This window comes from Somniosus microcephalus, chromosome 4 (genome assembly GCF_052327205.1).
Source record: "Somniosus microcephalus isolate GS21.2 chromosome 4, FLI_Smic_1.0, whole genome shotgun sequence".
Lineage (NCBI taxonomy): Eukaryota > Metazoa > Chordata > Chondrichthyes > Squaliformes > Somniosidae > Somniosus > Somniosus microcephalus.
Genome location: NC_140990.1, coordinates 268,792,387 through 268,820,156, shown reverse-complemented (window position 1 = coordinate 268,820,156; position 27,770 = coordinate 268,792,387). Strand labels below are relative to the sequence as shown.

General features: G+C 49.2%; 1 pseudogene; it reads left to right on the top strand.

Annotated features, from left to right (window-relative positions):
* Nucleotides 1-21,783: 21,783 nt before the first annotated feature.
* Nucleotides 21,784-24,730, top strand: LOC147120446 (uncharacterized; annotated as a pseudogene).
* Nucleotides 24,731-27,770: the final 3,040 nt, after the last annotated feature.

Here is a 27,770-nt window from a genome sequence, read left to right as displayed (position 1 = left end):
GGAAAAGACTTGATCAAGGCATTTGATCACTGTGGAAGTAAGCATATTGGGACAGGGGAAAGCAAAGGGAAAGCATGAATATTCGTCCACCATAGTAAGTAAGTAGGTGTTTCATGTTGAGGAAGGCAATGGCCCTTTAAAGTCCATGCTGAGTCGCTGCATAGGTTGCATAGAGTGTATGAGCGAGCCATCCGATGGACAGAAGAATTGCGGTTTTAATTCTGCACAAATTCTACAGGAGGAGCATGTTCTTTTCACATCTTCCATAGAAAATGGGAGAATTTTAGATCGCACAAAGTGCAACATATGGGTAACGCCAGGATGGCATAAGTCAGTATGAAGATCCGCAAGAGTCGAAGTTGACATAGAAGAGCAGAATGCCCGCGTGAGGGTATCTGGTGCCACATTCTCTTTGCCGGGTCGATAATGTCTGGTGTATCCAAAGGCGGCCAATTTCATCCTCCAGAGTTGTATTTTGTTATTCTTGATCTTAGTGCGTTTCTGGTTATCCAGCATAAAGGCCATGGAGTGCTGATCGGTTATAAGTGTGAAATGGCAACGAGCGAGAAAATGACTCCATTTACGTACAGCTTCGATGATGGCCGTAGCCTCCTTCTCGAAAGGAGGATAATGGAGGTCGCTACCCTGCAAAGTTCTGGATAGAAATGCAACGGGTCGACCACCTTGATTCAAGGTAGCAGAGATCGCCATCTCCGATGCATCGCACTCGACCACGAAAGGAAGATTTTCATCAATGGAACGAAGCGTGGCTTTTTCCAGTTGTCGCTTGAGGTTGAAAGCGGAAATAGCCGTTGCCTCCAATGGAAATGACTTTGCGTGAAGCAGGGGCTGGATCTTGTCGGAGAAGTGGGGTATCCACTTCGCATAATAGGCGAACATGCCGAGTGCCCGATGAGATTCGTAGGGGGAGGGAACTCCTGAAGTGGACGAAGTCATTCCGGATCTGGTTTGATGACACCATTGCCCACCCAGTAGCCAAGGATGTTGACTGATGGTACTGATTTCACAGATTTGGACTCATTTAAGGTTAAGTTGCGATGATGGAGAACGTCAAAACATTTCTGGAGATTGGCATCATGCTCTTTCTGGTCATAACCAGCAATGGTGATATTATCTAGATATGGAAAAGTGTCCGTTAAGTTCTTCTGTTTGACTAGGCTATCCATTGCCCGTTGAAAGACGGCCACCCCATTGGTGACCCCAAATGGAAGGCGACAAAACTGATAAAGCCGACCATTGGCTTCAAAGGCCGTATACTTTTTGTCAGAGTCCTTTAACGGTACTTGATGATATGCGCTCTTTAAATCAAAAGTTGAAAATACCTTGTAGTTGGCAAGGTTATTGACCATATCATTGATGCGTGGTAGTGGGTAGGCATCCAGGTCAGTATACTGGTTAATAGTTTGCGAGTAATCGATGCAATGACATTTCTTGTGTTGCTTCAGAGGATTTTTAACAACGACGACTTGAGCCCGCCAGGAAGATGAACATGGCTCAATGATACCATCAGCTAGAAGGCGAGAGATTTCTGCCTTGATAAAGGATCGATCATCTTGGCTGAAACGTCGTGATTTAGTGACTATGGGCTTACATCAGGGGGAAAGATTGGCAAACAAGGAGGGCTCGTCGAGCGAAGCCGCCGAAAGCGCACAAAACGGTACTTTGGAAATAGTAAGCTCCGGCTTTGACCCTCCAAACTCAAAAGTGAGTCTTTTGTATTGTTTCTGGAAATCCTGTCCCAGGAGCACATCACTGCATAGGTTTTTGAGCACCCCGAGCCGGGTGGAGAAATAAGTGCGGCCATTGAGAATAAGGTCGACAAGACAAAAGCCGGAAGAGTTGGTGGTCAGTGTCGTCAGAGCCATTGCAATTTCCCTGTCTGAGGGGTAAATATGCAGTTTTAACTTACTGACAGCCCGCTCACTAATGAAGCTGTCAGAGCTGCATGAATCGATTAGTGCGCTCAAAATGTGTCCATTTACTAAAACCTTCGTGGCTGCATGGGACAGACTTTGGGGAAAAACAGCTGTGATGGGAGGAGGAGCAGTTTTACCCTTGACAGCTGTAACCTTAGTAGTGGTTCTTGGGGGAGGAGCAGTTTCATAGATAGCAGCTGTAACCTTAGTAGTGGCTCTTGGGGGAGGAGCAGTTTTATAGATAGCTGCAAAACTAACAGGAGCTCTCGACTGGTATACCTTAGAAAAGTGGCCTTTCTTACTAACAGAGGCTCTTGACTGGCATACCTTAGAAAAGTGACCTTTCTTGCTGCAATGATTACAGGTTGCGTTATGAGCAGGACAAAATTTCCTATAATGGAACACACCTCCACAGATGAAACACTTCCTTCCAGATTGCCAAGATGCCGCTAGGTTAGAGTCATCATCAGTGAGGGCTTCCACCCGAGACCTATCGAAGGAGTCATTAAAAGTGATAGCAGCAGCCCGTGCACGAGGTAAAATATAGGTATCTGCATTCCTCTTTGCTAAGTCCAGGGAACATGCCTGGTCATAGGCAGCCTGAACTCGAGGGTTTTATTCTCCAACAGATGCTGGCGTATGAAGGGAGACGCAATCCCATTAATAAAGGAATCATGAATTAACTCCTCCTGGTACTGCTCAGCTGTGACAGCTTTAAGATTACAATCCTTACTGAGCCTGCGAAGTTTCTGAAGGAATTCGTCAAGTGGTTCCCCGGGTTGTTGTCGAGTTGTGGCCAGTAGATGCCGAGCAAAAATTTCATTTGGGGCCTTAACATATAGTTGCTGTAATATTAGGATAGCGGAGTCATAGACTACACAGTCTTCGATATAGTCAAACACACGAGGAGATACATAATTGGCAAGTAGCTCTAATTTATTAGAAACATTCTCACCACACACCCTGAGGAAGTTGCTGAAGGTACGATACCAGTGTTTCCATACCTAAGCAGTTGTAGGTGAATTCGGGTCCAGGTCAAGACGGGCGGGTCTGAGTAGTTTGTCCATGATGGATTGATTACTACGCCGGCGATCGCTTCTGCAGTTGAAGTCTTAGTTGGCTGTTCCCGAAATCACTCAGAGCGTGGAGTCGATATCAAGTTGATTAAATTGACATAATAAAACTCACTATGCACTTGGTTCGAGTATAAAGCAAGGCTTTAATCAACTTGTTTCAAAACATGGAGGTCTAGTTGTCCTTCACTAGTTCCTGCCTTACAAAATGCCCCTGGGCAAGCTGGGCCCACGCTCGAGCATTTATACTCCTTGGACGACGCCACCAGCTGGCCGTCCAGTGTTATTTCATGAGTCGTTTCTTCATGATGATGAGATTTATAACAGGTATATAAATAGTAAACGGGTAGTAAGAGGAGGGGTGAGGCCGATTAGAGACCAAAAAGGAGACCTATGCATGGAGGCAGAGGGTATGGCTGAGGTGCTAAATCAGTACTTTGCCTCAGTCTTCTCCAAGGAAGAAGATGCTGCCATAGACATAGTGAAGGAGGAGGTAGCGGAGATACTGGATGGGATAAAAATTGATAAAGAGGAGGTACTAGAAAGGCTGGCTGTAAAGTAGATAAGTCACCAGGACCATCCTAGGAGGCTGAGGGAAGTGTAAGAAATAGCTGTTAGATCCAAAAATGGGGTTTTAATTCTTAAGGAACAGAGAAATAAACTGAAGAAATGTGGCTGGGAACGAAAGGCAGGAATATCAGCAAGGTCAGATAACAACCACAAAAGACAAATGGCCGAGGCCAGGACACGGAAGTGATGAGGGAGTCATAAAATACAAGACAACATGGAAACAGAAAGTCATAAAATGTTCTTAAAGAAACGTAAAAGACCTTTAGAACAGAGATAAGGAGGAAAATGACCTCATGAGGCAAGGAGGGGGCTGTCAGAGATACCCTCTCCCTTGTAATTGAACAATGGCATGGGTAAAAATGATTGACACCAGGCAATCCCCAGCCCATCGAAATAAAGTATAAAAACAGACGACCGAGAGAGGAAAACAGATAGTTAGGGGCGACGGCTTCCTCGAGGTGGAAATCAATGCTGGCTTATGCCTAACACCTTGATCAAGTTTAGCCTCTGAGGTGGATCCATGCTGGTTCATAACCTAACACCTCCAACAGCTCGAGGGACGAACTAACAGAAGTGACGACTGCTGCAGGCTGCAGAGATCCGCGGACCCGAGACCTCCATGCTGTCTCATCAGGCATCTAACCGTCTGTCCGCCCATCTGTCTGTCTGTCCATCCGTCTGTTCGTGGCATTCCACTTCGAGGGTCATAGATTGCTCTCTACTGTCACGGGTTGTATGTCTATTATACTTATCTTAACCACATGTAATATCTGAATATGCTTTGAACTGTAGCTCTTTAATAAAATACCTTAAAACTCCTAAGACCCTTTGGGTATCTGCGTGTGACTGGTGATCCTAATCTTACAGTAGTGTCAGAAGTGGGTACACAGCGTTTCGGAGTTTTAAGGGTCCGGTTAGCGGTGGACTGGAGAACTTGGTCAAACGCACATGATCGTTGCTTAGGCTGAGTATATTTCTCTCTGGAAGAAGGGAGCGGGAAAGAGCGTGTTAAAAAGTAAAAACAGAAATACCATGGCATTGTCATATCACCGAGAATTGTTAATAGACAGCCTGGCAGAATAGATGGGTAAGGCTCGTAATTTTAGAAGATACTAACTGGGACTATGACTATATTCTTGACTGACTTTCTGAAGATGTCCACAAAAACAAACTTAAGCTGCAAAAAGGCTGGGATAAGTTGGCGTACGTGTAAGATTCGCAAAATTCAGCAGATTCCCCCAAACCAAAAAGATTACCCAAAAGGAGGGATTTTTGGACTGTTAATAAACCATGTCAGAATGGTATAAGAATATTGGGCCAAAGGGAGATTTAAAAATCAAGGACCCAAAGTTTTTGGTTTTTATTTTTTTTAAAAAGCATGCTCGAGCCTGTGGAAGAAAAGAGGGCTGCAATAAAGGAATTGGGATTGGCCTCTGTAAATGGACAGTTTTAGGTATTGGCATTAACCAAGCTGTCTGGTGACTTATCTAGACTGTCTCAATCATTTTACATACTGACAATAGACCAACGGAAAAGCAGTTCCCGCCAAAATTACAGAACCATCCAAAACCTTGCATAATGCAAGACATGCCACCAACCAACAAAAGAACCTTGGCCCCCACACGAAAAGACAACTTTACTGCAATTAAACAAGAGGTTAAACAATCGATGGGACCATCCCGAAACCACTTTACACGTTCTTAAAACAACTTAAGATCGATGGGACAATCCCGAAACCAATTAAGCAATTCACACCAATCAATATTAACGAGCCTGCCAAAACTAACAATAAGCCAGAACTGATTTGGCGCGCAGATTAGCAGGCCTCAATCCGTATAATGGGAAGGCCTGTTTCTCACAGAAGGAGTGGAAGAAAAGAGTTCAAGAAAAGCAGTGCTGGAGGAAGTTCGGTTCATCGTTCATCTCAAATCAAGTCATCAAGTTCAGCCCAGTCCAAGAAGAAGCATCTCGAAGCAATTCTCCCTCTCGAAGAAGTAACACACCATCGGAGACCTCGCGGCAGACCAGGGCCCCACGAAACAAACAACCAAATATTACCAGCAACTGGGTAATATTGGGCCACCGCGACCAACAAAACCCAACTCGGAAGAAAACCGAAGATCCGCAAGTTTTTCCACTCTACAAACTATCCTGACTTACCACTGGGTAAGATCTTACTGAAAAGACTCTTAAACCCTACTTCTAACCAAAAGAAATTGGGTACTTACCTGATAGATCCAATACGCACCCGACCGCATCAGCAGACACGCGAAGACTGACCAGCCATGCAGGTGAAGTCCTCTACCATGTCTGGGGTATGGCAGGCCCCAACTGACACATCTAGAGAACCCCAAAATTGTGATCATCTACAACTGTCAAAAGAAGTCATTTTGGTGAGCATTATCCCTGGTCCTCTGGAGCCCAACTTAGCCAGTGAAGTGTGATTAGGAGGGGTGAAGTACTCTGTCTATTGTTGTTTTTCCCTCATATATTCTGAAGTGTTCCCCCAATTTAGAGTGTTAAGATTATTGTGTTGTATATGTTCTTTCTCAAATAAAGATCTTGTATCTTTCACCAAAATTCAGTTGTCTCTGCACTTTTCATCACAACCCCCAAATAAGTCCCAGGTCTAGAACCAAGGGAGTGGGAGTGATTCAAACCACTCACAAGTCAGAGGTGAAGCTGACCCACACACCACCACTTACAGAAATGGCGACCGCGGCAGGACCTTGTCAAAAGGGATGTGATGCAGTAGACACTGTTTTTGAAGAAAGAAATAAGATGGAAGAGAGGATTTCCTCTTATGTATTTGAGAAGGTGAATATCACCAAGAAATGGGTGACCAGTCTGTTGCGTGCTGAGCTTCCCATGGATGCTGCAGCCAAATGGACTGAGAGCAACGACCACAAAATGTCTGTGGAGAAAGCTATCTGGTTGGTCTGCTCCCTGCGACAGATCCAGCTTTTAGATAAGCGCATTAAGGCACTAACAGCAGAACTGCAGGAATCAGCTCAGCTGTCTCAAGCAAGGTCTTTAGCAGGTGAAGGACTATTGCAGGAATTAAAGGCCCAAAGTCAGGAGAAATTACAGATAGCGGAAAAGCACAGACATGAATATTTTCGGCATCAAGTCACCGAGGCAAAGGGTAACGAGTTAGTGTTACGAGAAGAGAACGCCCGCCTTGCCAGGCAAATAAAAGAACAGGAAGAGAGGTTAAGAGACGTGCAGGCAGCTTATAAGGTAGCAAGCACTAGGGGTTTTGAAGCGGGAGATCACGGTCCCTGCCAAAAGCAGATCGATAGTTTAAACCTTGCTCTGTCCAGGGCAAAGGGCATGGTATGCCTAGTGACCCTGGATGCGGCCCGGGTGGGCCTGGAAGTAGAAGGGGAAACTGTTCAGACGTCACCTGTGGCGCCGGGGAATGACTTGGTTGGGCAGCAGGAAGGACAGGCAATCTGTAAGGAAGGCAGGGAAGAGAGCACACCACCACCACCTGTGGCGCCGGGTTTTACCTCGGTTTGGCAGCAGGGAGAAGGGGGCAAGCCAATGCAGGAAAGGTCGGAGCTGGGGCCGATGTGCCCGGCTCGGCAGCAAAGGTTTGGCCCGCCCGGCGGTGGTGGGGATCAGGGACCCCTTGAAAGCCAATTTGTGATTCCCCATGGTACCCAACAGCTTCGGTCTATGGTAAGCCACCTGAACAAACTCACCCAAAAGGGAGACCCCTCGGTCCACTTCATGGAAATGGAACAGGCAGCAGGCATCAACGAGTGCGATGACTTTGAGATGGCCAAAATGCTCCTGTTCTCCCTGGATGGCAAGTTGTACCAGTCCCTCTCTGCAGAGAGCAAGAAAGGGCAAGGGGGGTACGCTGCCATCCGGGAGGAAGTTCTGGAGGCCATGGGTATGAACAATGGTAGTCCTTTCTCCCAGGTGGAGAAGACTACACAGTTAGCAGGGGAGACCCCACAGGCTTTCGCACAGGCTGTGGCCTGTGTACAGGTGTACCTGCAATGGGGATCTCAACTGGATTCACATGAACCAGGACGAGCTGGCCCACTGGCCCCGAAGTCTAGTGGCAAACAGCTTGCCACGGAGCAGGGCCAAGGCTGAGCTGTGGTTTGACCCGAAAGGCCCCCAGGTCACCGAAGAGACAGTGGTCAGACAACTGTCCCTGGCTTACCGCAATGGTAGAGGGGTAGAAGAATACCCACCAAAAGGAAAGGTTCACGAAATAAAACCTACTAGCAAGAAAGAATGGCACCAGGAAGGGGGTAACCCTTCCGATAAGAGGAGTAACTGCTTCGGGTGCGGGAAAAGTGGGAATTGGAGAAGGGACTGTAGAAATCCTTGGAAGGATAATGTAGGGACAAACTCCCCAGCTCCTGCCCCAAAAACAGAAACTCCGACCTCTCCCCCCACGCTTGATTCGATAGTGGCTGCGCTCTGGGTTTTATTAAATGGCCCAGGGAAGGTAGCCACAGCCACGGGTGCTTTAACTCCATCTGCCCCACCCAACACAGACCTATGACTAGAGCCAGCGCCGCATGTCTACCTGTGTCCCCTTGAGTATGATGCGTGGAAGAGACCACTTGTTAAGATGGAGGTGGAAAAGGTGAAAGGGACCTATCTGTTGGACACGGGAGCATCAAGCACCATCGTCTATTCAGATAACCCCGCTGTCTCACCTCTGGCTAACGGGGTCCCGTACAGCTTAGTGGGGTTTACAGGTAACAAGCAGGCTGGCTTGTTCTCCATCCTGCTGTCCATTCATTTAGGAGCACTCCACACCAAGTGGACCTGTGTTTTAATGAAATGGGAGCAGGAAGGAAAAGGGATCCTGGGGGCTGATTTTATCATAGGCCATAGGATTCTAGTGGATCTTAGGAACCACTGTCTGTGGGGAGCATGCACCGGCAAAGAGAGTGAAGTGGCAGTTATCCCAGCGAAACAGGGCAAGGGGACCTTGTGCACTTTAAAACCAAAGGAGGGTTACGACCTCGAACTAATGGTCAGTAACACTCCATTGGAGTACCAGGCATTTGTGCGAGCACACCTCGGCGCATTTGCCACTCATAAACATGATTGTGGAAGGGTAAACAGGGTTGAAGTTAGTGTAAACGGGGACCCCATGATCCGACCACAAAAGCAATACAATTTCCCCAAGGAGGCGGAGGCAGACATGGAAACGGCCATGACCTCTCTGGTCAAACGGGGTATTGAGACCGATAGCCACCCACGTAATCTCTCCACTGTGGCCGGTTAGAAAACCGGACAACTCCCGGAGAGCCACAGTGGACTATCGGGTACTCAATCGAAACATCCCCGCCTGTGCACCCACGGTCGCAGCTGTCGCCCACCTCATTGGAAGTATCCCAGCCTCCGCAACCACCTTCACGGTGCTGGATATTTCCAATGGGTTTTGGTCCATTCCTCTATGAAGAGAGGACCAGTACAAGTTCGCCTTCACTTTTAAAGGCCAACAATACACCTGGAACTGCCTACCTCAGGGTTTCCACAATAGCCCCAGCATTTTTCACCAATGCATGGCAAATTGTTTAAAGGGCTTCAGCCGGCCTTGGCAGTTAGTTCAGTATGTGGATGACCTGCTCCTATTCACCGATGAAGGAGAGGAACACAGTCCACCACTGGCTGAACTGCTGGAGTTGCTCAGGCAAGAAGGCTTTTAAAGTAAACTCTAAGAAAGTACAGATCGGCCAACAGGAAGTAAAATTCCTTGGGCTGGCTGTGCGCGCAGGGGAAAGGGCCATCGATAAAGCCAGAAGGGAAACAGTGCTAGAGTTACCAGACCCCAATAAAGTAACAGGAGTGAGATCTTTTCTAGGGCTAACCGGGTACTGCAGAGATTTTATTGAGGATTACGCAGCCACAGCAGCCCCTCTGCTCCAACTCCTACATAAGGGAGTGGAGTGGGTTTGGGATGAGGGTTGCGAGGCAGCATTTGTAAAACTCAAACAGGATCTGCAGACCGCGCCGGCTCTAGGGGCTATTAATGGGGGAAAAGAGTTTTTCCTGGAGGTAGCAGCCAGCGGGGACAGTCTGAGTGCAGTGCTGCTCCAGGAGCGGCACGGTCAGCTGAGACCGGTGGTTTACTCCTCCAGGATACTCACAGATGTGGAGAAGGGCTACTCCAACTGTGAGAGGCACCTCTTCGCCACTCACTGGGCTGTGAAAAGATCATTGATCTTCACAGGCACCTCGCCCATCACACGCCCACCCAAATGCTCCTAGATGGAAGAATTAAAGATGGGACAGTGAGCAGTGCCCGCATTGCTCGCTGGACCCTGCTTCTCTCCCAGATGGACCTAAGGGTGAAAGGTCCCTGCGAGCCAAAGCTCGCAGCTAACATGATTTATCCAGGGACGGCCCACCAGTGTTCCATTGAAGGAGTATGGGAAGTCAACATAGGTTTTCGGGCCGGGATACACCCCACAGGCTGCGAAATCTATGTAGGCGGTTCGAGCACAGTATCTGCTGAGGAACGACTTACAGGGTGTGGAGTTTATGACCCAGGGGCGGACATTGCCCTGGCAATTAAACTCCCCAGCACCATGAGCGCCCAGCAGGCTGAACTGTCCGCGGTAGTGTACGTGGTTACACACCCCGAGAAATTCCCTACCCCGTACACGATTTGCTCGGACAGCATGTTCACATGCAATTCATGTACGGAATACCTGGCCATCTGGTCCCGTCGCGGATACACCTCCGCTGACGGGAGACCCCTGGCAATCAAGCCTCTGTGATGAAATATATGCCTTCATCAGCCCCTGTGTTTTACCTGCTTTGTATTGTGTGTACTGTTAAGTCTGTGTGTTATAGTGATAATTACTACACAGACTACAAGAGTAAATTCAACAGGTCTTTACTGGTTGGAGGTCGGGACCATACTGAATACAATATTACTACACAGTGCTTATACACCGGTGTGGTCACCACCGGTATTACGTATACAGCAGCCAGAGAAAGTAGTACATCTCTTAAGGTGGAACAGGCTTAAGTTCTCTTAAGGTGGAACAGGTTACATACACCACAATCCTCCCTTTTTAGCTTAACAGTCATATCCCCATTTAACATAACATAACAACATATATACATATATAACTTCAGGTATAACAGTTCAAAGGTTCAGTCTCTCAGGAGGCTTTCTGATGCGGCTTGGATAACGCCTCTCAGTAGTCTCTGATTCTTGTTGTTGAGGTGCCTCCTCTATTTGGTTTCCAATGTATTGGGTGTCATCATCATCAAGTACATTCCCTGCCGAGGTAGATGCTTCAGGTTCATTAACGTCTTCCACAGTTGTCTCTGTCACAACCATGGGTTCGACCCTTGCTCTCGACTCTACCAGTTGATCCGCATGACGCCTTATCACATTATGACCAATATCTACTGTGTACATCAGAGGTCCTTGTCTGGCCTGAATTGTTCCAGACTGCCATTTTTCGTTTCCATAGCCCCTTGCCAACACTGGTTGTCCTACGTCGAAGGTTCGAGTGGTCTTGTTGTTAATATGCCGAAACTGTTTGTTTTCCACTTCCCTCCGCACATTTGGTTTTAACAAGTCCAACTTGGACCGCAACCTCCTGTTATAAAACATCATGGCAGGACTTTGGTTAGTCACTGCATGATCGGTGTTTCGATATGACATCAGGAACTTGTCGACCTTGTGTTGCAGCGGAATCTGATCATCGTTCATGGCCTTAATTGCCTTTTTGAATGTCTGGACAAATCTTTCAGCCAACCCGTTTGTCGCCGGATGATATGGGGCAGAGGTATAATGTTTTACTCCATTCTTCTTTAAGAATTGTCGGAATTCTTCCGATACAAACTGTGGTCCGTTGTCCGAACAGATCTGTTCTGGCAATCCGTTCCTTGCGAATATTGTTCTTAACACCGCAATTGTCTTTTCTGAAGTAGTGGTATTCATCTTGATGACTTCTGGCCATTTGGAATGTGCATCCACCGCGATTAGGAACATGGAGTCCATGAATGGACCAGCAAAGTCAATGTGTACGCGTTGCCATGGGGCTGAAGGCCATTCCCATGGGTGTAGCGGTGCTATCGGAGGTGCATTTTGCACTTTTTGGCACCCAGCGCAGCTTTTCGTTAACTCCTCAATCTGTTGGTCAATACCCGGCCACCATACATAAGCCCTAGCAAGACTTTTCATTTTAACTCCCCCCAGATGACCTTCATGCAGTTCGTTTAAAACTCTTTCCCTTAACTTGGGAGGAATAATCACTCTTGTCCCGTACATCAAGGTACCATGGCAGACGGACAACTGGTCTCGCCTTGCCGAAAATGCCGGTAACAGAGGATCACCCCGTGTTGGCCATCCTTTCACTGTCACCTCGTAGACTCTGGACAGTGTCGGGTCGTTCCTGGTTTCTCTTTCAATACTTGCATTGGTGACTGGTAAACACTCGATGATGGTCGAATGAAATAACTCAACAGGGTCAACTTTCGTCGTGTCTTCTTCAGGTAGTGGCAGGCGCGACAGCCCATCAGCATTGCCATGCTGTTTCGTACCTTTGAATTCTATTTGATATTGATGTGCCCCTAGGAAAAGAGACCATCTCTGGAGACGCTGCGCTGTCATCACCGAAACACCCTTCTTTAGGGGTCTGTCAGAAGTGTGAATTTTTGGCCCTGCAGGTAATGATTAAACTTCTTCACTCCCCATACAAGGCTAAGAGCCTCCCTATCGATCTGCTCATAGTTGCGCCCAGCGGAGGTCAATGATCTGGATGCAAACGCGACTGGCCTTTCCGTGCCATTTGGCAACTTGTGTGAGAGTACTGCCCCAATACCATATGGAGAAGCATCACAAGCCAACCGAATAGGCAGTGTCGGGTTGAAGTGAGCCAACACTTCCTCTGAGGTGATCAATTCTTTGCTTTTGCGAAATGCCTTCTTACAGTTTTCGCCCCATTCCCATGGTACCCCTTTCTGTAAAAGAGCGTTTAACGGGTGCAGTACCATGGATAGATTTGGCAGAAATTTATGGTAATAGTTAATTAATCCTAGAAACGACCTCAACTGAGAGACATTCTCCGGAGCGGGAGCCTTTACAACTGCCTCAATCTTGTCAGGAGACTTATGAAGCCCCTCCCGGTCAATGACATGGCCACAGTACGAGATCCGCTTCTGGAAGAACTCACATTTCTGCTGATTTACTCTAAGTCCATACTCTTTCAGTCTGTTGAGCACCAGTTCCAAGATTGCGAGATGTTGTTCATTACCATCACCTGTGATCAGAATATCGTCCAGGTAACATTGTGTGCCTGGAATTCCCTGTAATACCTGCTCCATGGCCCTCTGCCAAATTGCTGGAGCCGATGCCACTCCAAAAACCAGCCTATTGTACCGGTACAACCCTCGATGCGTGTTGATCGTGAGGTATTGGCGTGACTCTTCTTCAACCTCCATCTGCAAGTACGCCTGCGCCAGGTCTATCTTGGTGAAGTGTTTCCCGCCAGACAATGAAGCGAAAATATCCTCAATCGTGGAAGCGGATACTGCACCGTGTGAAGCACCGGATTAACGGTGATTTTGAAATCTCCACAGATGCGAACCTTCCCTGGATCTCCTGGCTTGTTGCTCGCAGGACGTTTCATAACGGGAACAATGGGCGTAGCCCACTCACTCCAATCTACCTTAGACAGTACACCTGAACGTTCTAGTGCTTCCAGTTCCGCTTCAACAGTAGGTCGTATTGCATAGGGTACCGGTCTGGCTTTAAAAAATTTTGGTTGTGCATGTTCATCAATCTTGATGTTTGCCGTAATTCCTCTCAGTGTTCCCAGTCCCTGCTGGAACACCTCTTTAGCATCATCCAATATTCTGGACAATCGTTTAGGTTTGACACCTGTTTTCCCCGGAATCTACCGTTAGTGCCTTCAAGGAGTGCCAGTCCATATTCATTTTCCTAATCCACTCCCGTCCTAGTAGTGGTGGACCTCCTTCAGGTAGCACATATAAGTCCATTACTTGGCTTTCTTCGCCCTTGTGGACCACTTCTACCTCTATTTTTCCGATGGGGTACACTCTTTGCCCCGTGTATGTTTTCAATATAATCTCCGTATCCTGTAGGGGAATATGTTGGAATAACCTTCTGTAATCTTTCTTATTCATGACCGTCAATGCCGATCCAGTGTCCAATTCCATTTTTACTTGGATTCCTGCTATCTGAAGAGTGACCCAAATTGTCTGGAGATCTGCATCCTTACCAACGTTGTGTACTCTTAAGCTATCCAGTTCATTACTGCTAGCGTCTGAATCTGACTTCTGTTTGGTCAAACTGTTCTTTGTCACCTTGTGTACCTTTGCGTATTTTCCTTGCGGTGACTTTTTGTTGCTGGTCTTCTTTCCTGACCGGCATACTTTAGCTATGTGGCCAAGCCTGCCACACGTTCTGCATTCTTGGTTTTTAAACCAACACTGGTTCTGATCGTGCGTTGTCTTTCCACAACGATAACATTTGACAGAACTCAAACCCAATTTGTTTGTACCGAGTTCCGGTGACCGTAGCTGCATTACTGCCGTGCCTCTTGCTGCGGCTTCGTGTGCTGCTGCCATAGTGACTGCCTTCTCAAGCGTCAGCTCATTCTCCTCGAGCAATCACTTTTGTGTATCCTGTTTAAATAAACCACACACAAATTTATCTCGTAGTGCCTCTGTCAGTCCCGTTCCAAACTGACAATATTTTGCTAGCTTACGTAATTCCATCAAATATTCAGCATTGCTTTCATTCTGCAGCTGCCTTCTGTCGTAAAATTTAAATCGTTCCGCTAGCATCAGCGGCGTGGGGTTTAGATGATTTTTCAGGACAGTAACAATCTCATCGAACGTCTTATCCGCCGGTTCATCTGGTGATAACAGGTGTTTCAATTGCCCGTATGTCTTCGCACCCATTAAATTTAATAATGTTAGTGCTTTATCTGCATCAGGAATTTTATTTGCCTTACAATAATTTTGTATGCGTTCTACATACATGGCCCAATCTTCGATGTCACTATCAAAGGTATTAATGTTCCCATGTTTAGGCATCGTTGCAATTTATTGTATTTTTATGTTATCCAAGATGGCGGCTTCTCGCTCTTGTCGTCGTCCTCCGCCCACAAAATGGCGGTTTTCCCGCGCTTGGCGGTCTTCAACCATCCCCCGACGCTGTCTCCGCTTCACCGCGGCTCTCGCGCCTTCAGTTTCCCCAGACGCTGCGCCTTTTAGCCCGAATGCGGCCCTTATCTCCGGTCGCGATCGATGTCCCCGCGCTGCGCCTCTCGCTCGAAAGTGGCCCGGCCCTTATCTCCGGTCGCGATCGATCTCACCGCCCTTATTCCTCCGTCTTCCCAGCCCCGTCTGTACAGCCAACGCGGTTGACTTTCTGTCGCGTCGCTGCCCGGCTTACCCACCACCGAGGTAGAAAGAAGAAAGCTGACAGTCGCTGATGGAGGCTTCGAGGTCAGGATGTCTTCTGCACTCCGGTTTCTCGATGCCTGCCGCTCGACGTGTCTTCCAGTAGGGTGATGAGGGTGGAAACCTCTCTTCGACGTCCTGTCTGTGGACGAAGCCGCCGTGGAAATAACTGCCGCAGGGTAAGAATCGGACTCGTTGCCACTGTTAATTCTGTGTGTTATAGTGATAATTACTACACAGACTACAAGAGTAAATTCAACAGGTCTTTACTGGTTGGAGGTCGGGACTATACTGAATACAATATTACTACACAGTGCTTATATACCGGTGTGGTCACCACCGGTATTACGTATACAGCAGCCAGAGAAAGTAGTACATCTCTTAAGGTGGAACAGGCTTAAGTTCTCTTAAGGTGGAACAGGTTACATACACCACATGTACCGCCCCCTTTTTCCTATTGTGTGTATTGGCTACGCCCCTGTCTTTTGTCATATAAAGGCCTCAAGAGCTGTATGAGTCATTCTATCAGACGAACCCGATGTGGAAAGACCTGCAATGTTCTTAGTGATTAAAAGCCTTCAGTTGAATCCTTTAAACTCCTTGTCTTTGAGTTATTGATGGCACATCAATTTTAATCACTAAAACACCAAGATGGATCGACTCCTGAAACCAGAGCGCTTGGATCTGGACCCCCATGCCTCAGACGCAGCCACACAGTTCGGACACTGGTTCCAATGCTTCGAATTTTTCATCGCAAACTCATCCACCGCCATAGCAGCTGCAACCGCCACCGGAGACGTGAAACTGGGAATCCTGCGAAACTGGGTGAGCCATCGGGTCTCCCCTCTCATCCAAGATGCCACCAGCTACGGGGATGCCTGCACCATTCTGAAGGCCCACTACGTGCGGCCAATAAACGAGGTGTACGCCAGGCATCTTCTGACTACTCGCACGCAGCGGCATGGTGAGTCACTAGAGGACTTCATGCTAAGCCTAAAAGTACTGGGCAGAGACTGTAACTGTAAGGCCATGTCTGCCATCGTGTACACGGAGGAGCTGATCTGAGACTCCTTTACTGCGGGCCTCAGTTCAAATTACATTCGGCAGAAACTGTTTGAAAAGGAGGGACTGGACTTAAAACAGGCTATGGGTATAGTGCGATCACTGGATATGGCCCAGAGGAACTCTGAATCCTGTTCCTCAGGCCACGCGGCCCACTCCGCCTCGTGCGCACCGTGGGGGCCGCCATCTTGGAAGCCATCTTCACCTCCCAGGTCTCAGGCCAGCCCAGCACCATCGGAGCCCCAGCCCCCACCCAGGAGCCCCACTACTGCCGCGATGCATCGGGGCCCGAAATGCTACTTCTGCGGCCAGGACAAACACTCCAGGCATCTGTGCCCAGTGAAGGGCACCACCTGTTTTAAATGCGGGAAGAAAGGACATTTCAGCAAAGTCTGCAGAGGGAACCCCGCCTCCAACTCCACCACCGCCGCGTGCGCGCCGTGGGGGTGGCCATCTTGGACGCCATCTTGTCCACCCTCATGGAGTCCACCATCTTGCCCCGACTACACGGACCTCCAGGACCCACTGGTGGCCTCGATCACAGTGGATCAATCCAGGCCGCATCCATTGTCTAAATCGATGATGGACATCGAGGTAAACGGGAACAAGGTTAAATGCTTGATTGACTGCGGGAGCACCGAAAGCTTTATTCATCCTAGCCTGGTAAAACGACTTTCACTAACAATAGTCCCCACACAGGGCAAAATCGCCATGGCTGATAAGACTCCTACCTCAAAAATTACAGGTTTCTGCGCGGTTATGTTGTCGGTAAAAGGCACTGATTACAGAGATTTTAAACTATTGATAATGCCAGATCTCTGTGTGAGCGTGATCTTGGGTCTGGACTTCCAGTGCCACCACCAAAGTATCACGCTTACCTACAGTGGGTCCCAGCCGCCCCTCAGTGTGCGGTCTGGCTACCCTGAAGGTCAAGCCGCCCTCTCTGTTCACCAACCTCGCACCCAACTATCGACCCATAGCGACCAAGAGTAGGCGGTACAGCTGGGAGGATAGACGGTTCATTGCGTCGGAAGTAGAAAGACTCAAGCGGGAGGGTATCATCGAATGCAGTACCAGCCCGTGGCGCGCCCAGGTAGTAGTAGTTAAGGGTAGCGAAAAGAAGCGGATGGTGATAGATTATAGCCAGACGGTTAATCTATACACCCAGCTAGATGCCTACCCTCTGCCCCGCATAGCGGATATGGTTAACCAAATTGCGCAATACCGGGTGTTTTCCACCATCGACCTAAAATCGGCATACCACCAGCTCCCCATTAGGCCGGAGGACCGTCCATACACCGCCTTCGAGGCGAACGGACGCCTCTACCACTTCCTCAGAGTCCCCTTTGGGGTAACGAATGGGGTCTCAGTCTTCCAGCGGGAGATGGACCGCATGGTCGATGAGAACCAGTTAACAGCCACCTACCCATACCTAGACAACGTCACCATCTGCGGCCACGACCAGCAAGACCACGACTCGAACCTCGCGAGATTTCTGAAAACCGCCCTCAGACTCAATCTCACCTACAACGAGGATAAGTGTGTCTTTAGCACCACGCGCCTCTGTATCCTGGGCTGCGTGGTGGAAAACGGGGAAATCGGTCCGGACCCCGACTGATTGCGCCCCCTACGGGAGCTACCCCTACCAAACACTCCCAAGGCCCTGAAAAGGTGCCTGGGGTTCTTCTCCTGTTACGCCCAATGGGTCCCCAATTATTCCGACAAGGCCCGTCCCCTCCTGAAATCAACGTCCTTCCCGCTCACGGCCGAGGCCCACGCCGCCTTCAACAGCATTAAACACGACATTGAGAAGGCCGTGCTGCAGGCAGTGGACAAAAACATCCCTTTCCAGGTCGAAAGCGATGCGTCCGACTTCGCTTTAGCAGCCACCCTCAACCAGGATGGGCGGCCCGTAGCCTTTTTCTCAAGAACCCTCCAAGGGCCCGAGATCAGGCACTCCTCGGTAGAGAAGGAGGCCCAGGCCATAGTGGAGGCAGTGCGGCACTGGAGGCACTACCTAGCCGGCAAACGCGTCACCCTGCTTACCGACCAGCGGTCGGTAGCCTTCATGTTTAACAACAAACAGAGGGGGAAGATCAAGAACGACAAAATTCTCAGGTGGCGGATCGAACTCTCCACGTTTGAGTACGACATAATATATAGGCCAGGGGCCCTCAACGAATCCCCCGACGCCCTATCACGAGGGATGTGTGCCAGCATCCGGGGGACAGGCTACAGGGCCTCCACAATGGCCTCTGCCACCCGGGGGTCACCCGGCTATTTCACTTTATAAAATCCCGTAACCTCCCCTATTCCATCGAGGAGGTCCGGTCGATGACCAGGGACTGCCGCACCTGTGCGGAATGCAAGCCTCGTTTTTTCAGGCCCAACCGAGCCCACCTGATCAAAGCTACACGGCCATTCGAGTGCCTGAGCTTAGATTTCAAGGGACCACTCCCCTCCACCGACCGCAATGTGTACTTTCTCAACATTGTGGACGAGTACTCCCGCTTCCCATTCGCCTACCCCTGCCCAGACATGACCAGTGCCACGGTCATCAAGTGCCTCGGCAACCTGTTTTGCACGTTCGGCATGCCTAACTACATCCACACTGACAGGGGGGCGTTGTTCATGAGCGACGAACTGCGCCAATACCTGCTGTCGAAGGGGATAGCCACGAGTCGGACCACTAGTTATAACCCCCGGGGTAATGGGCAAGTGGAGAGGGAGAACGCGACAGTGTGGAAGGCGGTCACCTTAGCACTAAGGTCTAAAGGCCTCCCCACCTCCCGCTGGCAAGAGGTCCTCCCAGACGTACTCCACTCGATAAGGTCGCTACTGTGTACTGCTACTAACGCCACGCCTCACGAGAAGATGTTTGTTTTTCCCCGCAAATCAACCTCAGGAGTGTCCCTACCCTCGTGGCTCTCCACCCCAGGGACAGTCCTATTACGGAAGCATGTGAGGGGCCACAAAACGGATCCCCTCGTGGAGGCAGTACACCTACTCCACGCAAACCCACAGTACGCGTACGTCAAGCACGCCAACGGGCGTGAGGACACCGTGTCCATAAAGGACCTCGCCTCGGCAGGAAGCGACGACGACCCATCACCACCACCCCCAGAAGAACCTCCACCATCCCCAGGCTCACCACCCCCAGAAGTACCTGCAACACCCCCAACACATGGGTATGCCCAGGAGGGCACCACGGACTCCCGGTCGGAACCCGAGGTACTGTTGCGACGTTCAGGAAGGACTATCACACCCCCGGACAGACTAAATCTGTAGAAGGGGTGAATGTGATGAAATATATGCCTTCATCAGCCCCTGTGTTTTACCTGCTTTGTATTGTGTGTACCGCCCCCTTTTTCCTATTGTGTGTATTGGCTACGCCCCTGTCTTTTGTCATATAAAGGTCTCGAGCTGCATGAGTCATTCTATCAGACGAACCCGATGTGGAAAGACCTGCAATGTTCTTTGTGATTAAAAGCCTTCAGTTGAATCCTTTAAACTCCTTGTCTTTGAGTTATTGATGGCACATCAGCCTCTGCTTTAGAAAATCATGGCAGCCGTAGGGGAGGAAGGGAAGGTCTATATCCACAAAGTTAAAGCCCATTCAAAGACAGAACCCATGCGAGAGGGCAACCAAAAGGCAGATGAATTGGCCAAGCAGGGAGCCAGGGGAGGAGAGTTTTGGGACCCCTACCGAACAGGTTCGGTAGCCGCAATCCGAGACAAGGGAGGCACACAGTGGGTAGCTTTGGCCCCGGACTTAAAGCAGGTCCAAGCCCAGGGCTCCGTCCTTAAGGCCGTCCTGGTAAAGAGAGAGAATGGGGAGTCCATGGAAGGCCCGTTCGGGGCAGCGGACAAGACTTTAAAACAGGTTCACTGGCAGGCTGCTAGTTACATTAACCAGTGTAAACTGTTTAAACCCGAGAAAGGGGAACGGCCAGAAAGGGTGAACTGTTTTAAAAATAGAGATCATCAGCCTGCAGCTGTGGCAGACTCACAGACTGCACTGGAGGGGGCAGTGGCTTGTGTTACTGGAGGGGCCCTCCCACCAATTATTTGGGACACGCCCCCAGTAACCAGAGCCCTAAGGAGGTCTCCTTACATACCACAGCAAAAACTACCGTGGTCACCTGTGTATCAGTTCAAAAGGTCCAGCCCCGGGAGGGCCACAACCCATAAGGGAATGCCCAAGGTAAGGGACCAGCCTAAAAATAGGGATCCCCAGCCTGCTGCCTCCAAAGGTGAGGGACTCACAGGAGAGATAGCGTTGGGCAGAGAGAGAGAGAGAAGGGTCCCCAGCCTGCCGCCTCCAAAGGTGAGGGACTCACAGGAGAGGTAGTGTTGGGGAAGGAGAGAGAGACAAGGGTCCCCAGCCTGCGGCATCAGGCTGTGCGGAACCCACAGGACAGGACCGGGAGCCAGCAGCCACACCGAAGGGGGTAGTGTGCTGCAGCACAGGAGGGCACACTCCCCCGATCAACTGGGATTCAGGGAAACTCCCAGGTCTTTTAAGGAGGACTCTCCGGGTCTGGTGGCACAGGCCACCTTACGCCCAGGCGTACAAGCTGCCTAGAGGCCACAGAAGACAGAGGCCAAACAGGAATTAGCCTGGCCATCCGGAGACAGGCAGCGGATGTATATAGCTTTCTGGTAAATTTTTAAGTGTGTTTTACAGTTGGTAGTTTTAGGATTATTATTGTTTAATTTTAGTTTATGGAAGGTTTAAGTTTTCGAAACTCGATAACTGTTGTCAAGCCAGAGAACCTTCTCGGGACATGGCTATCTGTTTTATGTGTCCCTACAGAAAGGAAATCGGCATGAGAAAGTTTCTGCTCCTGGTAGGGGTGAGCATTAGTGACCGAGGAGACGTGGAGGACTCTCACATCTATGGGTGCTCGGGAGAGAGAGCACCAATCGTTACTGCTGGGGGAGGCGAACGGGGTGTGGAGGAGCTCGCTATTTATTTCCATGAGGGAAGGTGGCCAGGGTGGCTGGGGTCTAACTCGAAACAATACTCCAGCCAGACCGGATTCACATACGGGGAGGCCTCCATCCCGTGCCCCAGGGTACAGGTCATTGCTACAAGGGTCAGCGTCACTGAGGGGAAACGCGTGTGCCTCATATGTAAAGGACAGATTCCCCTGGATAGGTGGTGGTAGCTCAGAAAGCTGAGCAGGGACATAGGGGACCATACAGTCGACTGGGAACGATTGGGGAACGACACCCACCGTACGATCACAGGGAGCCGAGGGGGAGTGAGTGTGTGTTGGGATAAGTGGTGGAAGTCGGAACAGGGAGTTTACATTTGTATGTGGGGGTCAGAGAAAGTCTGCCCCACAGGCATATCCATCATCTTCCACAGGCAATGGCAAGATGCCGGGAAGGGGATGGGGTGGGATTCTAGCCTGCATGCGTGCGCGGTCCCACACTCCCCAATCCCAGTCAACGCCACCGAACTTGTAGCACACCCCCGAAAGCCCCTGCCCACGATCACGACGTCACGGACCATAGTAGAGAGGTGTCCTACCACCACCAAGGGACCAGGGAATGGGTTAGTCCTAGTGCCGACCGACAAGGTACTGTACCAGGGGGTACACTATGCAGTAGCTTCAGTGATCCTAAACCTTACCGAGGTATACTTACCTGAATGGTGTCCTAAGGAGACAGAACAGCTATACTAGGCCCTGCTGAAAGAAATGTTTAGGAAGTTTTATGAATTCGACTTTGCCAATGTAGACAAATCGAAACTGTATACATTACACCCTGAGCATACTATGGGCGCGGGGAGACAAAGAAGGGGAACCTGGAATGATAATTTCACAACCTATAATACAGGATCCTCGGTAATAAACAGCCTGGACGACATAGAGCTACAAACACAAATAAATGGCTTAAAAACCCAATTAAGAAAGATCTTAAAGGAAGAAAACACAGTGGTAGGCTCAGAGCTACACGAGGACCAAGCTATGACGGTCCATTTAAAAGAGATCATTGCTGAGCTAGAGAGACACACTAAAACAGTAAATGCACTCATACGGGAGAACAGGAATACTTCGGATCAGGCTGCACAGAATGAGGTGTGTGTGCTATACGGGGCATGGTTGCTGGGCGAGGGCCGCAGCAACCTGGAGGATTTAAAATAAGGTTTAGTCCCCTCCTGGAATAGCAACAAGCACCTCGCAGCCCTCCACCTGTTTAGTAATTCGCTGAGCCCGTGTCAACTCCGTCTAGCCTCTGAAGCCTACCCTGTCCCAGTGGATTGTGGACGTTCCAACCATACTATCATGGGGACAGTAGTGAGGATGCCGGTCATGGGTGGGACAGCCCGACCCGCACCGATATACAGGGTGGAGAACATTGGAATCACTCAAGGGGGTGCACACGTCCGTTTCGCAGAGGTCCCACCTTATGTCATAAAGTGGGAGCACGCTATGACAGGTACAGACCTCTCCGGGTGCCGTAGCCAGGGTGCACACATAATACTGTGTCCCCAGCACTTGAACGCCTATTCTAGACCACAGTGCGGGTTTAAAGCTGCTGGCGCACAACCTGTGAACTGTACCATGGAGGTAATGGCACAAGGCCATGTTTCCCCACAGGTAGCATTCATAGAGGGTGGGACATATTGTATCACCACAAGTGCGCCCCACTACCAGCATGGACAGCACATCTGGTGTCCAGTGAGTGACAGCAGTTTCTGCTTTAAACCCGAGGCAGAAGTTCAAGTGGCCCAGGAATGGATTGTCCCCATTCCTGAACCCTTCACTGTTCACCTCACTGTCAGGGAAAGCAACCTGCAAAATTACGTCACACATTTCGGCTACGAAATTCCCCCTCTACCCGAACATCTTACCGCCCTATTAAAAGCAGTGGTCATGTTACGGTGGCATAGTGGTTAGCACTGTTGCCTCACAGCGCCAGGGACCCAGGTTCAAATCCGGCCTCGCGTCACTGTCTGTGTGGAGTTTGCACATTCTCCCCGTGTTTGCATGGGTTTCCTCCGGGTGGTCCGGTTTCCTCCCACAGTCCAAAGATGTGCGGGTTAGGTTGATTGGCCATGATAAAAATTGGCCCTTAGTGTTAGGGGGGATTAAATACGTGGGGTTACTGGGGTAGGGCTTGGGTGGGATGGCTGTCGGTGTAGGGACCGGGTGCTAGGGTTTGGATGATCAGCCATGATCTCGTTGAATGGCGGAGCAGGCTCGAAGGGCCGAATGGCCTACTCCTGCTCCTATCTTCTATGTTTCTATGTTACAGAAATATTTCTACACATTAGAACAGAAGACAGTCGAGATGGGGGCCAAGATCTTGGATATCATAGTTCCACCCTGGTGGGATATTTTTGAATATATAGAGGTCCCTTCTTGGATCAGAATGGCTTCCCACATTTTAGTGGTCTGCCAACTCGGTATAGTTTTCTACTTACTGTGCACAAAGTGCAAGGGGAGAGACAGAATGCTCTGATCTCAGCATGAGCGAGCATGGGACCAGCATCAAAATAAAGTCTATCACCAAGTATAAAACAAACCGTAACCGTTATTAAAAATAAAGTTTTTGTGACTACGTGTTGTTATTTTTTCTATGTGTGTGCTATATTTTTCCAAGTGGTGCAGGGATGTTGGACCCCCTCCGTGCTTGGATGTGAATGTAACCGGATTTTCGTACCTTGTATATATTTTGAACACTACACCAAAAAGGGGAATGTATGTGTTTTTGGGTTTTGGATAGATAATAAAGGGGAAGGTTGGCTCTCGGGAATCAGAAATTTTGCTCACCCAGTATGATACTCTAGCGGATAGAGTATCACAGGAGGGACTGTAAGATTCGCAAAATTCAGCAGATTCCCAAAAACGAAGAAGATTACCCTGAAGGAGGGATTTTTGGACTGTTAATAAACCATGTCAGAATGGTATAAGAATATTGGGCCAAAGGGAGATTTAAAAATCAAGGACCCCAGGTTTTTGGTTTTTATTTTTTTAAAAGCATGTTCGAGCCTGTGGAAGAAAAGGGGGCTGCAATAAAGGAATTGGGATTGGCCTCTGTAAATGGACAGTTTTGGGTATTGGCATTAACCAAGCTGTCTGGTGACTTATCTAGACTGTCTCAGTCATTTTACATACTGACAATAGACCAACGGAAAAGCAGTTCCCGCCAAAATTACAGAACCATCCAAAACCTTGCATAATGCAAAATATGCCACCAACCAACAAAAGAACCTTGACCCCCACAGGAAAAGACAACTTTACTGCAATTAAACAAGAGGTTAAACAATTGATGGGACCATCCCGAAACCACTTTACACATTCTTAAAACAACTGAAGATCGATGGGACCATCCCGAAACCAATTAAGCAATTCACACCAATCAATATTAATGAGCCCGCCAAAACTAATAATAAGCCAGAACTGATTTGGCACGCAGATTAGCAGGCCTCAATCCGTATAATTGAAGGCCTGTTTCTCACAGAAGGAGTGGAAGAAAAGAGTTCAAGAAAAGCAGAGCTGGAGGAAGTTCGGTTCATCGTTCATCTCAAATCAAGCCATCAAGTTCAACCCAGTCCAAGAAGAAGCATCTCAAAGCAGTTCTCCCTCTCAAAGAAGTAACACACCATCGGAGACCTCGCGGCAGACCAGGGCCTCATGAAACAATCGACCAAATATTACCAGCAACTGGGTAATATTGGGCCACCACGACCAACAAAACCCAACTCGGAAGAAAACCGAAGATCCGCAAGTTTTTCACTCTACAAACTATCCTGACTCACCCCTGGGTAAGATTTTACTGAAAAGACTCTAAAACCTACTTCTAACCAAAATAAATTGGGTACTCACCTGATAAATCCAATACGCACCTGACCGCATCAGCGGACATGCGAAGACTGACCAGCCACGCAAGTGAAATCCTCTACCGCGTCCGGGGTACAGCAGGCCCCGACTGACACATCTAGAGAACCCCGAAATCGCGAACATCTACAACTGTCAAAAGAAGTCATTTTGGTGAGCATTATCCCTGGTCCTCTGGAGCCCAACTTAGCTAGTGAAGTAGGATTGGGAGGGGTGAAGTATTCTGTCTATTGTTGTTTTTCCTTCGTATATTCCGAAGTGTTCCCCCAATTTAGAGTGTTAAGATTATTGTGTTGTATATGTTCTTTCTCAAATAAAGATCTTGTTTCTTTCAACAAAATTCAGTTGTCTGCTGCACTTTTCATCACAACCCCCAAATACAGGAAACTTTGTGCTATCCGGCACCCACGGGACCGAGCTGCTGCCGTTGCCTCAAAACTTCCGTACTCTCCAGAGTTAATGTTGAGAGATACGGAGATTCTTATCTCCGTATTTGACAACAAACACTGTTGCTTAGCAACAGCTTCTAAACACTTGGGTGTGGCCCTAAAGCTCTGTAGCTGAAGCTGTTGCTATAGCTACAGACCTTGCACAGCTTGACTGTTCAAACAAAGCAAAAAAACAAACAAAAAGAATAAAAAACGGCTGCTGATTTTTGCCGGTGGCTCCAGATTGCCGGATAGCTCACCTCCAGATAGCACAAAGTTTCCTGTAAGTCCCAGGTCTAGAACCAAGGGAGTGGGAGCGATTCCAACCGCTCATAAGTCAGAGGTGAAGCTGAACCACACACCACCCCTTACATACGGGGCACACTTATGCATTGTACAGCTAAATCAGGCTGTTAAAGGAATTACTATATCAGCTGCAAAACCAAAACGGCAGCCAGCTCCAGGCCATCTCTGAGCTCCACACCCAGCTGCACTGAGAGCAAAGAGAGAATGACAAAGCACAGTGTACCCAAAGGAAGCTAGACAAAGACATTGAACTACAAGCAGAAAACGATAGTCTGAGTGAGGAATTGATGGATGCGAGAGGGGCAGTAAGAGAACTGAATCGAAAGCAAACCACTGCTTCCCCCGGGGCAGATCACGCCCTGTACCTAGCCAAAAATCCAACAGCTTCAGGCACAAATTGGCCAAAAGCGAGCATTAATGGCAGCTGTCTCCAAAATCAAACTGAGAGATCCCGGCCCTTGCTGGGACGGTTTAGGAGAGGGCCCCATTCCCTCTATTCCCTCTGCTCCACCTTCTCCGCCGCCATCGTACAAGGAGGGCAAGGCAAGTGAGGCGATGTCAGTGAATGTGGTCACCCGATCACAGGCAGAACACGCGCCTAGGCGAGCAGAAGGCGAAGAGATCTCCTCAAGCATTAGTAGGGTAGAAATCACCACAACCACGCTACGGTCCCTCACTGTGGTTGAGGTCAGGGCACTTAAAGCTAACCTGGGAGCGGTGGGGTCCATACCAACCCCCTCGAGCTCAGGCAGCAGTGGAGGATTTTTAAAATTACCCATCCAGAACTAGAAGGGAGCGACCTTAAACAGGTCCTCCTGGAGGCATGTTCCACAGAACTAAAACAAGACATGGATCAGGGCACTCTAGAAGAGGGCGATATATAGGATATTGAGTTGGAGCTATGCCGAGTGCTGGGGGAGGAGGGCATCGACTTCCACCAGCTCCGAGCTAACACTAAACAGGGTTCTACTGAGAGCCCGAATGCCTTTGCGCAGAAACTCCACGATATCTTCCAGCGCTCCAGGGGTGGTAGAGGGGAACACTTCGACAACCCGGGCATCAAAACTCTTTTCCTGAATGGCCTCCAACCACTGGTCTGCAACTCATCAGACATTTACCTCTCTAAAGACACCGCCTGGGATAGATTGCGCACCCTTACCAAGGCTGCGTGGGATCAGACCCATGCCAGCATCCCCAAAGGTGCAGTAGTGGCCGTCGAAGGCCCGCTGCCTAACCAGAGGTCGGGGCACCCAGAATCTCCGTGCCAGGAAGGAGAAGCTTGATGCACTGCTTTCTCTGCCAGCGCCTATGCCACGATGCCCGCCAATGCTACAACCCCCCCAAAACAGGCAGGCCCTGACCCAGTCGAGCAGCAGCTTGAGAGAATGGAGGTAGCCATAGCCACCCTAAATATCAGTCAAAGAGCCCTACCAGTCTCCGTGGTACACCAGCAAACCGATTCATTCCCACCACCACCCCCGCAATGACTCTCGCAGGCCCAGCAGGGAGGGGGAACTTCCCCTCTCCAATACGATGGTCATGGGAGGCCCGTAGTATGCACTGTTGATTCGGGAGGCCATCAACAACTGATGCTGGTCGACTCCAGCTCCTCCGCCACCATCATTCACGATCCCCATCCCGATCCTACAAAGGGTGTGCCCCAAGTTTTATCGGGCTTTGACAATTCAACCCAGACAACTATACAAGGATCCCTTTCCTAGGAGCTAAAGCAGGGTGTTGTTCGTAAAGGCATGTTCACGACCAGCTCCCCAGTTTGGCCGGTTAGAAAACCGGATGACTATCGGATGACTATTGATTATCGCAAACTCAACTCAGTCACCCCCGCGTGTGCCCCGGTGGTTCGGGAGACACCCAACCTACTCTCCCAGATTCCTAGTGGCATTAATCAGTACAGAATGAGATTCAGTAGAAAACAAACTGAAAATTGGCTTATGGGAGAAAGAATAAAATAATTATGATGGAATAAAGGAGAAAAGGGTAGATCATGTCTCTTTTCTGCTGTTCTATGGGTTTTTATTTGTTTTCAGTGTGAATTTTGATGTCTTTTCGCAAAGCATCTGTGAGTGTTTGGGAAGTTACAATATT